Below are 12,717 nucleotides of genomic sequence, written 5' to 3'. Positions count from 1 at the left end.
CACTCTGTTTTTTCGTCGATCGCCGATAAACTGCAAATCACGTACCACTAAGTTTCCCTCGCTTAAAAGCAACTTTATTTTATTATACGTGTCCGTGATATCCGAGGTTATATTCTTGCTACAACAAATGTATAGAGTACTGTTTTTCAAACCCTATTGTAAGTTTAATGCCAAAGTTTCGTCATAAACTTTCGCTTCTGAATTAAATTGAAACAATGCAATCATATATATATACAGTTAATGAAAATACGTTGACACCTATCATAGAAAATTTGGATATATATATTGTATAAGTACAATGAAAATGATTGTCATGATTATGTTGGTTAAATTCGAAGCTAATCTTGAACTGTATACAGAGGTTATAAGATATTTATTACAAGTATATACGTACTCAAGAACAAAATCAATATACAGCATGAACAACCATCTTAAACATGTAATAACTATAAAAAATGATGTCACTGAACATTGAGGTTTTTTAATATAATGGATAATAATTGTGTGTTCTAATATTTTTGCGATACTTGTATTAGATATTCATTAAATATATCCATTGTTAAATTTTCTGCAAATTTTATCAACATAATCACGACAATCGGGTCCAATTACAGTGTTAATGGAAATTCAAAATGTTTTGTGTAACACATCTAATATATATATATATATTCATAAAAGCTTTCTATAAGCGTCGCAGTACTTTCGCCAACTACTGTATAAATGAATATTAACAAGTACCAATATTCGTACAATATTTTTTAGTCTGCAGTCGGTCATAAATTGTACGACAATAGAGATTTATAATTCAGAGTAGAAACTACGATTATTCATACACTCTCGGCGCTTCAATCATGAGTTTAATAATTCATCTACGCTTCGCTCGAAACAAATCTACGAGAAATACGGGAACGGCTATTAGTAGCGCATTTTGTCAAGCACACGATTCGCCAGAGTTACCAAATGTCACCTCTGGTCTTTATTTTGCCAGACTTTTTCTATTATTAACGAAAAATGTAGCACTGAGTTGATATTGCGAAAATAAAAAATGAAAAGAAAAGAACGAGCGGTTGTTACGAAGAACATACATGCGAAATAAAAAGTAGCCGTGCGCACGAAAAAACTTTAATTCAAGAAAGGAAGGTGAACGCAAGAGACAAGTTTGCCAACCACTATCGCGAATTTAAACGTTTTCAGCGCTTCCCACCATTCAGCCAGAGCGCTCCACCGCGATTTCAATTTAAACGAATGCGAAAACGTTTCTCTCTCACAACTGTTTTTTTTTCCTCGTTTTGTTTAAACACCGTGTTTCTCACTTCACCGAGTTTTCTAGTCGGACTGGTCAGTTGAGAAACACGCGTATAGAAAAACTAGCGGGAACGGAACAACGGTGATGCCAAAAGTTGCCATTTTCTTCGTTATTCTTTTATTTCTCGCATCTCTTGGGAGACCAAAGTGTACAAATGTTATAGAGGTATAAAAACTACCAGGACAATCAATGAACATTGTCGGCGACATCTAATTTGCATTTCGATAATTTCATTAACCTCATAGCGAATGCGCCGAAGATGTATTCTAACTCGGAGAAGAAAAGAATTCGCTCATTTTTCGAGAATGTTCTAACAATGGAGCAAAAAGTATTTCACACCCGCCCATTCACGTCGCTCGTTTTTTCCGTTCGAAAGAACGATAACTCCCGCGTGCAATTAATTTTACTTTTTCAGTCGCGTTTTATAGACCTTGGCAAAACGAACAAAAATAAAAAAGAAAAAAGAAAAATGAAAAAAGGAAAAAGACTGGTATCAATCATTTCATTTCACCAGCGTTCTCTCTGTTTCGCCCATCTTTTCAACAAGCCCTGAGAGCGGCGTACTTCCCCTTTCGCCTATCTATCTGTGTTCGTTTCTCTCCCCTCTTTCAGTCTGCGTTCTCTTTCCCCTCACTCGAGAGAACATAGCCTCTTTCTTGCTCACGCCGCGCCGCAGTCGGAATCAAACGAAAGAAGGCACTTCGAGGTCCAGCCAGTCATTATCTAAAACGTCCTGAGGTAAGCTATTAAATGCCGTCGGTATCTTTCTCGGTGGCCCGCTTGTCGCGCTTGTCGTTCTTCTCTCCTTTGTGCCGACTGGCTGCTCAGCGTCTTCCAAGATCGTGGCCTAGACATGGGTGGCCTTTTCCTTCCCTGTGCTCGTATTATAAAGAACGAAGAATCAAGAAGAGAACAAGAACAGAACGAACGACCCGGCAGCAGCGGCAGCAGCAGCAGCAGCAGCAGCAGAGAAGAGAAGAGTGTGCGGATAGATAGAACCTTCTCTCTCTTATTTTATCCCCTGTTTCTTTCTATCTATCTGTCTTTGTCTCACGTTCTACCGAGAACTGACATTCCAGCCGCCTATTTCGAGAATGACTGGACCCGTTTTGTGTCGCGACATGTACCTGTGTATTTATTTCTCTCTCTTCTTCCTCTGTTCATTGGAATCACGCCAGTTTCGCCGGCAGCAGACTCGCCCAGTATTCTCGTCTTTCTCGCACCCATCTGCCAAGCTACGCGTATAGCCCCCTCCTCACACCCCTTTTACTTGCCATCCTTCTTTCTCGCTCCTTGCACCGACATTTTCGTTCGATACCGGAGCGCGTGCGACTACACACTGAGACTAGACGACGTATATGTCCTCTATCTGCTCCCACCACACTCCTATTCCAAACCCTCGTTCATTTGCTCTCCTTCGCTACTGTGTCTCCTTTTTTCCCTTGCCACTCCTTTGCACGTCTCTCCTTTCGTCCGTCTCTGTTTCTTTGGATGTGGCACATATGTGGCAGAGGGTAATAATTATTACGAACAGCTCGGTCCCCTTTGTGCCATGTAAGAAAATATCCGCCACGAATAGAGAGTAAAGCGAGAGCAGAATGGAGGACCCCATTGCATTGCTTTCAACGCCCCCTATGTGTTTTCATTGGATGGCTTTCGCGCGGTGAGAACTTGTATTCCTATTGGTGAACCGATGTAGCGGATATGTACGTGTTTTTTAATCTCGATAATACACTGGGGATATAGATGAAGTTCATAGAGTATCTGGTCGTTAGTTTGGCCTAAGATTCTGCAACAGACTCCTGGGAGAACAGGCCCTTAGGGTGGGTGCACAAGTCACACATTATAGATACGTAATTACGATCAAATACATTTCAACTATCGGAATCGTGTATATGTGTGTAATATTAAGCGACCTGTTTGAATACAATAACCAGAACTTCGTAGATAAACAGTAACATTTGGCGGATTAATCGATAATTGAAAACCGACGAAACATGTATTTTAATCCGTGAAGACACGTATTTTAATCATATAAAAACAATTTATATATTTCGCAAGTGTAATCGATAGAAAACCGTAAACATGAATTTAATATGAAAACACAGTTGGTTAATCAACGCCACGAAAACAGCACGGTAACGAATTTGTTACGTGCAAATTATATACTCGACGGTGCCGTTCAATTTGCACCAGAACAGCTTTTCTTCCTGCAGGCAACAAGGCAACGTGCAGTTTCAGGAGGGAATAGTTATCACTCTGTACGTTCTCTCCCCATCTCCACAACCCCCATCCACTGTATACTCCCCGTCTTTCTCGCACCCTAAGTCCACGTTTGTCTCTCTGCTTGCGTGTTTCTATGTATATATGTGTTTGTGTCCCGCTGAAAAGCTCGGCGTTCAGTCGAGCACAAGCAATGGCGGCTATTCAAAAGCGTATTGCAAAAATTCCGCCGATAGAGGATGAACAACTTCTCTCCCTCTTTCGATGCATAGGCAAATCGCGTTCGGTGGAGTGACTCGAAAACGTAATTTCGACGGGCAAACTGACAGAGAAGAAGAGAGCGGGAGGAAAACGGGACTAAAACCAGCCAGAATAGTTAACTCTGATATTCATCCAGGATACTTCAGAGGATCCCTACTACACACGGTTGTACGTGTGTCTCTGTTTCACATGCTGCGTGACTTTTCTCCACTGCCCTAACTCTATATTGTCATTGGCTGCTTACCTTCCTCTAACACTGGCTCGGCGATCCGATGGATCCTCTCATCCCTTGCAGCTAGACGAACGCGCGTCTCCCTTGTCCTTCTGATAAATTTGACCTCTCATGCACCTTTCGTGCGTAATAACGCGAATGTGCTCACGCTCGTTTGTCGCATTTCCCGAGGCAGACCGAACAATTGTTTTATATTCATTTGCATCTGCGAGCTCGTGCACCCTTCTATTCGTGTCGAAAAAAAAAAAAGAAAAACACAGAAGAAAGAGAGGAGAAAACGAGATGCAAGATAGAGGGGAAATTTAGAAGGGTGAGGAAGACGAAGAAGAGAGCGGAGGGCGAAAGAGAATTATGAATAAAGCATTTAATTATATTTTTTCGAGTGTTCTCCTTTGTGCAGCCAAGCATAACCCTTTATCCGCAGGATTCGTTAAGTTAAGTGGTTTCAGCAGCTGCCCCCCCTCTTCTACTCTCTCACTCATCCTAAGCAGCAGCAAAGATGGATGTGGGTGGGGACAGCTATAATTTAGCCTGCACTTGCTTATTTACTACGCCCGTTATCGTCGTAACGCACTTTGCATGCTTTCGCCCATTTCAGCGCTTTCGTTTCGAGGTTGGAGGAACTTCGGAGCTGGTAGAAGGAAATGGTGGGGATGAACGAAGAAGAACATCGCTCGAGTGTAAACAGAGATTGAGAGTTGAAGAACGTGTTTTTCCGTAATAAGTACCAAAAATTCCATTAAATGATTGATATCAACGAAATAGTAAACAGAATGTTCGCGTTTCTTAGGAAAAATTTTACATAACCTCAAACCGATCTCTTACATAACTTTACATAACCTAACAATACCTGCTGTTTGCTAACCTCAATCTAGAAAATCGAGAAACTAAATTGTAATTTAATCGAGAAAAATCGAAGCTACGCGTTTAGTCGCTATTTAATATCTGTCTAAACAATTCCAGTGTTGGATATGCGCGTGCGTAGGTTCGTGTTAATAATTCTCAAAGAGAATCCGGCGCGGCGAAATATTTTTCTCGCGCTCATTACTTCACACGGGCTAGCGCAGAAATAGAAAAATTAGACGAGAAGATTTTACTGTCGAATAACGGGGTGAGCGCCTAGCATTTCCTTTGAGAGAAGTTAGGAGTTAACGAGTCACAGAGACGCGAGACGCGCTGGACCTGTGTGAAAAAGGTACACAACACGGTGCATGTGAAAAGAGAAGAACAAAAGTCTCGGCCAAGAAGGAAACAAAGAAAACAGGTATAAGTAGAGAAAGAGAAATGTACATATATATATATATACATATAAATTATAGGTATACCTACTTGTTTTTTATAGGGTTGGCGGTCTTGCTTATTGAGGTCGTCTGCTATTCAACAGCAAACCTAATAATAGGAGGCCGTTTTCGTAGAAGGAAGCGAGGGAAGTCGTTGTACCGAATTATTCCGCGGCTCGGACCTGCAACAAGGCGCATAAAACGAAATTAATGCGGCAATAATCGTTTTGAGCATAGTGTAATTCGCTAAGCCAACTACCCTTGAGGCCGGTTTAATTCTACAATAATTGTTCTACATGGCAACTAATCACTGTGATATTACGTTGCCGTACTTTTCATACGTGGCGTCGGTCCATGCGCCATTTCGAATCAGTTTCCGCACTCCGCTTGTCTAACCTCAATTTTTACACGTTTATTTTTCCTTTTATTATTTTTACGTCGCTTTTTCATTCTCTTTGCTGGAGGCTCGTCGAGGTTGGCGTTGCGCCATAATATAGCGCGTGATATTAGGGAAAACGCGTCCGTAAATTCATTACCTTTTACGAGGCGTTTTCCTCGTTGTTAGCCGCCTTTTTATCCTCAAGACCATTACTCTACTGTCGCCCATTACGGCGATCCCTACACGCTAAGTATTAAAATCGCGCGCAATGACAGGCTACAGTTCTCACGCTTGCTCGACAACGCGATCAAGTGGAACATAAAACACAAAATAAAGTACAGCGCGTTCATGAAGGTAGACACGCACTTGTCTATTTACCAAGAAGATTGGAATACGTACGATGAAACAAACAATTACACGGCAGGGGAAATTAAATACATCGAGAATTAATAAGTGTTACCTATCGTGGATACTTATAATACCTCGTGAAAGCGCATTTATGTGTCATGTCATTATCATGTATATGTCATTACATGTGTACATAAAATATTTTGAAATTTCATAGTTGAAGAGTGCTTGTAACAAACACTGTAAGTGCCAAATTTTTATTTTTTTTTTTTACTGGAAGATGTTCTACGTGCCAATAAGAATGCTGTGCTATAGAATCTAAATGCAACTCTACAAGACAGCGTCACAAGGTCGTCTATATAGAAAAAATAAAGTGGCAATAAACATTAGTTAATTATTTCTTAAGTTTTGTACATGCCATCTATCTAAGTTATCCTAAATAAACGAAACATTGAGTTTTCTTTACAACCAACAGATGGCACTAGAGACTTTTCTACACATACATTTTTCTTTTTCATGAGTTTGGACTACATTAATGCGTGTTTTCTTTCCCTCCTAGAAAACTTGTTTCTTGGCACTTACAGTGTTTTCTACAAACAGTGGATAATTACATTGGTAAAGTTTGAAATATACATGAAAATGTACGTAGAAGCTGCGAGATGTTTCGTAAATGCATGTAGTAGTTGCGTAATAGTCCTCGGAGAAGTCAATTTATGTATGGAAATTTTTGATTGCGAATTAGAAGATAATTATCAAGTTTACATATGATAGTAACATTATTATTACGTAATATTAAGGATACGTCCCAATTAATTAGAGATTAATCGTAAACTGCGTGAATATTCGAATGAATTATATCCCGCGGAATGCATGCAATTACATTACATTGGGGATCATTATAGGTCAGAGTCACGGTACATCTCAAGGGAGCGGAACTCCATCTACCTCAGGAATTCACATGATTGTCTCATTATAAAACTTTTGTCATCAAAATTCACAATAACTGCAACTTTTCTACCCAATGGCGGGAAAACGAAATTTCGTTTCATAACCTAAAATCTCCAATATTTACTTTTACAATATTATTTGTAAGCCAATACGCAAAATCCTAACTACTAATTAAGTAAATTGAACAAGAACCAATCCTCCTATTTACTAAATGCTTGGCCGTCTAGACCGCAGACACGTCCTCCAAACACGAAACATAGACAATAGGAAACGCGTCGATCTGATTCCGTATCTAGGAAAGCATGCCACGATACGGTTAATTTCGATCGAACGACCAGAGAACTGCCACCCTCGGATTCTGATTAAAACAATCCTCTGCAACACATACACACACACACACGCTCGTGAGAATACAGAGAAAACGAAATATCGTTCAATTAGAAGAATAAAATTGTCAGCTGTTATAACGTAAAGCCCATTGGCTACCATAAGCGACCATAAGCTGTCGAAGTATCATATTACCAATCCCAGATACCTAATAACTAGACTGCGAATTTTTATGAGAAATTTAGAAATACAAAAATGCATAGAATACACGTAATATGCAAACGAATTGAATATAGAAAATATCCAAAGTATAGCACACTTTATAATATTCGCAAGGTCCTATTCTTTTATTCGTATTCATGAAGATGTGAATTCGTATAAAAATTCGCAGTCTAGTAATAATCTATTTCGATAAGTTGGACATGTTCGCGTAAGTGCGCCACCTTTCTCTGTAATTAGGGTGATTCCGAGCCGTCAAAAGCATGCAATTACAGAGCAGTAAAAAGAAAGCTACGCGATAACCACGTAATAACCGTTAACGCTGTCAGATTTTAATCACGGAAGCAGGGTTGCTACCCTGGCTCCTGGGTTAGGCTACGGCCACGAACCACCATAAACTATCCACTTACTAGACACTCACCACGCGCTCCATCTACCAAACTGTACGAAGAACTTCCTCCCACTCTACGGTTCGATTAAATCCTCGTCTATAAAACCACACGGCTACCTGAAAGCCAGTTTCGATCGTGTCTATCCGTATCGATCAGTGGTTTTGATTAAAATGGTTCGGAGAAGCATTGGAGGGGACACAACCATGAAGGATTCGGGAGCGACTCGCTGGAGCAACTTATCTCGTTCATGAGATAATGTTCGAATGGATTAAAGCAGTAGATATGTATGCTCGATGCAAGGATAGTGGTAGATGACGATATGGTTCAGAAAGGAAGAGATAAACGATGCAGGTACCGAAACCCGTGAAATCGTTTATCTCGATTCATGCAGATGGCAATACACGTTCGAGGATGTGAAACGTTTCACGAACGTCGTTAGCCTGATTGCTCTTCATCGACCAAAAATACACGCTGATTTCATTGTCTCTTAACTGTATTTGTTAACTATTCAGAATAGGGTACATCTTAATTAGGAATTATCCTTGGATAAGAATAGAGTACACTTCCGATGATCTTGTAGATATTGTTGATTGTCAAAATCAAGATTCTAAGTATCTTCTTCTTATATACGTAACCGTCAGTCGATAATGCGATCGAGTCCACTTCTCGTCGATTATTCAATTTCATTAGGACACGTTTAACCAAATTAGCAAGATCATGTAGCGCGAGTAAAAGCATTCGATGTAAATGATCATCGAGCAACTGCTTCCTCGACTCTAGTAATAAACGCTACAAGAGACTCGTCGACACGGTCATCAAACGCCAAGTGGTGAAAGGATGCTAGTTTACACCTTAGTTTTACCAAGGCGATAGAAGAACGAAAGGAAATTGCTTGTTGAAAGGAAGCACCGAAACTAAAGAACAGATAATGGCTACGATAGACACAAACTGAAAAACAATTACAGCTATAAAATTAATCGAAAGCTTTATCGTAATTACGAGAATTTATCGCCGTGTGAAGGAGCTCTTATCGATTCGTTTAACGACTAGACACCTATGAGAATGGGTGTGCCCCGTTTCCCTCCTCGTTTTTGTAAACAGAGGCACGGCGGTCGAGAGTGTGTTTATGATCGATAACTCTTGGAAATCGTGCAGCGTCGAGCGTGTTGTTCAATATTTAACGCACTGTCCTAACCTCTTTGCGCCGCAGTCGAGCGCAGCAGCCGGGACGACATGAATTTCAGATGGGATGAAAGTAAAATCATCTGACAACGACGCCAGCGTTACGATTGAATTAACGTCTACGTGGTTGAAACGTTTACCCTAGCGAGGGCGTTTGATAATTTAAGAGCCATGAGCAAAGCGGAAGCACCGACTGTTAATGGAAATCGAAGAACGATTAGACAAATTCGACAGATTCGATAATGGAAAGATCGGTGACGGAAACGAATTATTAATCCTGGAATGATAATACACTGTGATCTTTCATGTATTAAGTAACGTGTTTATTTTTATTGATATATATGTAATTTTGCGCGCTACGCCGGATCAGCCGCATAGTGTGATACACTATATATATATATATATATATTTCAGCACACTTCTGCTTTCAATTTTTACCCTACGTACGGAACAGTGACATTCTTTTGTTCTACGAGATGCTACGCACGCACATACTCACACACATATACTTATATATATATATATATTATATATACTTATGAGTTCTACGAGATGCTACGCACGCACATACTCACACACATATACTTTTATATATATATATATATATATATACTTATAAGTATAATATATATATATAAGTATATGTGTGTGAGTATGTGCGTGCGTAGCATCTCGTGGAACGAAAGAATGTCACTGTTCCGTACGTGGGGTAAAAATTGAAAGCAGAAGTGTGCTGAAACACGTGTAATGGGTATCTATGAACATCTTGTGAATCACATATTAAATAAATACAAAACTATTTTATTATCGTCTCTACATGTAATGAAAGTGTTGTTACGTATTTATTTCCGCGATTACGATCTACAATTCTCAACAATTTTACATTAAGTATATACATTATATATGAGAGTGTGTTGGTAAACTTTCGCAAAAATTTTTTACATATTCAAAATGTAGATAGCGAATTACTGTTTCGTAATTAGCAGATCATTTTACAAGAGGGCCATAGAAATATGACGTGTTACAATCCAAAAGAAACAATGCGCTATTCCAACGTTAAGAACGTAACACAAATGTGCGAAATTACGGAAAGATTCGGATGGTGTATATATATATATATGCGCGCACGCACGCACGCACACACACACACAGGCGCGCGCGCGCACACACACACACACAAACATATATATATATATATATATGAACGATAAAAATGACTCGGTAAAAATGGCCTGGTAGAATGAATCCACTATATCTCGCGCTAATGAAAATTTAAAATGGAACTACAATCGCTTTAATGAAACCTATAAATATACACGGAACAGTTTAATCGAAACAGACTGTGAGCCGGTCGTATCCGTTTTATAAATATAGAACAAATTTGATCGGCGAACGTAGCGCCATTCCGAATGAAAGCACAACTGTCTCGATCTATTCTTCGATTTGTGTTATTGTCTCGTATCGAGAAACGTATTGCAGAAGGAAATGCTAGCTTTACACATGCGTGTGTTGTCCACGATTATTAGTCGCCTTGCTGTGTAATCCTCTCTTCGATATGTTATAGGACACGCTACCGTAAACGCAGAAACAACGGATACGATTTTATCTGATATCTGTGGAAAATGCACATCGATAAAATAGAAATTCACATATGAAGACCGCAAATAAAACATAATCAGTTTATTTTTATTGGTCTCCTGATTTTTACGTTAATTGATGGCTAAAAAGATGTATTTCAGTGTGAAATAATTGACACAAGGATAAGTTAAGTCAAAATCTATGAATTTTTAAGAAACCAAAAACTATTCAACGTAATCGTAAAACTAAATAAGGGGATAATTTGAAATTAGTCGACAGTATAATAGAATTAAAAAATACCCTTTTTTTTTATTTAAACACCGAAGATATGATTTATCATAATGCTCCTCTGTGATCTTATGTCGGCGAATATGAAATTGGTTTGAAGATACAAAATCTACGAAATTGAAATAGTACCATATATAAATGAAATTGGCAATGATATCACACTTTTATTCGAACCTTATATAACCAATAGTAATTAAGAGCAGAGTATCGGTTAATTAAAACGGCACTATGTTTCAGTGTTCTCGTGTTTTCTCTTGCCTTCAGTCGTCGAAACGACCTAAGCAAACGCAACTATTTTTCGAACTGGTACACTTAACGAGCAGCGACGGTACAGAAATCGACCAACACTGGCAAAGACAGACAGAAAAATCGAAAACGAGGGGGGAAAGATTTCTAGAGAACTTGAAAGAGATTCGAAGAAGGTTCCGATAAAAAGGAAGGCGAGCTACTCGACGTACGGACAGCCAATCATCGAAACTTTTGTCTACGACCTGCTCGAGATGAACCGTGGCTCATTTTCAGCGAGTAAAAACGACTAAAGATGGCGTTGCTCTGTAAGAATCGGTAACGACTCGATCTTAACGATCGATAAACACTTTCGGGTCAAGTGTACACCATCTCTGAGAACTTTTGCTAACGACAATACACCGAGGCGGAGACAGAAGTCATTTTTTCTCCTCTTCTTTTCTTTTTCTTTCAACGTCTCCTCTTTCAACGTTGACGAAAGCTTATTACGGACGGTTGAAGCGAGTGTCAAGTACTAGCTGAAAGCTTAAACCGTCGTTGTGACACAATAACATCTCGAGATTTTCCGTTTCAGGTGTCTACGGTTGTGCGTTGTTTCACGCGTCGAGTGTACACGATGAAGCATATACACAGGGGCAAAGGGGGCGCGTGAATCGCGCGAAACAACAAATCTGTCGATGCAGTTTAGCAACTGCACTTAACCTATTTTCGTCCGGAAATTACATCGGTAGGTGCGTGTTATTACTATGCGAGAACGGATTTTATAAAAAATTGAAAAATCGAATTTCCGAGCGGCGGAAAAGCGGATTTCTTGCCCTCGTCCCATCATTCGGGGGTTGTGCTTCGTTCACTACCGACCGTACAAATTAAGGTCAATACGGAGGGGGCTGTATTTTCAGCGAAATATTCCATCGTTCGTATCGTCGAATCTCATCGCGGATCGATGACGATAATACCGTTGTAATTTATTACGCTTGACCGGGATATATATCGAAATTCGACGTCCACGTTGTTAAGCAAAATGGAAAATTGAAAATAGGAATTCGTTTGCATCGGTATCTCATATTTCTTGTACGTATCTGTCTACGTTTTCTTCTACCCACAACTATACGCGTACGCATAAATTTCAGGGCACACACATCTCTACGTATATCTCGATTGAAAACACGATCGTCATCGTGGATGAAGAATCTCCGGTTACCAGTTGAGTTACAGCCGCAACCACCGCTTTTTCATCAAAGAAATCTCCTAACGTGTCATTGAATTAAAAACGATGACGTTTCACCGTTCGCGGATCGACGTGTATTTTTCTCGGCATAAATATCGCTCGTAACTCGGACGAGGATCTGGAGAACCGTACGTGTATCGATATACACGGTATACATATATATGTGCAATATGCAGGACACACGTGTACGCTGCATAGAGGACCGCCATGGAACACTTGAAACGGATTTTCAGCGGAGAATACGGCGCAGTTAAAACAGTGACGACAGCTTTTAATTGAG

The 12,717-nt window shown here is 39.7% G+C and overlaps 1 protein-coding gene across 3 annotated transcripts in view; it reads right to left on the bottom strand.

The window, feature by feature from the left end:
* Window positions 1-12,717, bottom strand: part of LOC139993732 (uncharacterized) — a 121,687-nt gene that overhangs the window by 39,538 nt on the left and 69,432 nt on the right. For 2 of the 3 annotated variants that reach the window (XM_072015718.1, XM_072015726.1), the window contains exon 2: window positions 5,352-5,484. The exons of the other annotated variant lie outside the window; for it this stretch is intronic. The gene's annotated coding sequence lies outside the window, so the exon portion shown is untranslated. The remainder of the gene's footprint in view (window positions 1-5,351; window positions 5,485-12,717) is intronic. 3 annotated transcript variants of the gene reach the window in all.

This window comes from Bombus fervidus, chromosome 2, assembly GCF_041682495.2.
Source record: "Bombus fervidus isolate BK054 chromosome 2, iyBomFerv1, whole genome shotgun sequence".
Taxonomy (NCBI): domain Eukaryota; kingdom Metazoa; phylum Arthropoda; class Insecta; order Hymenoptera; family Apidae; genus Bombus; species Bombus fervidus.
The sequence above is the reverse complement of the archived record's forward strand: the minus strand, read 5'-3'. Positions and strand labels throughout refer to the sequence as shown.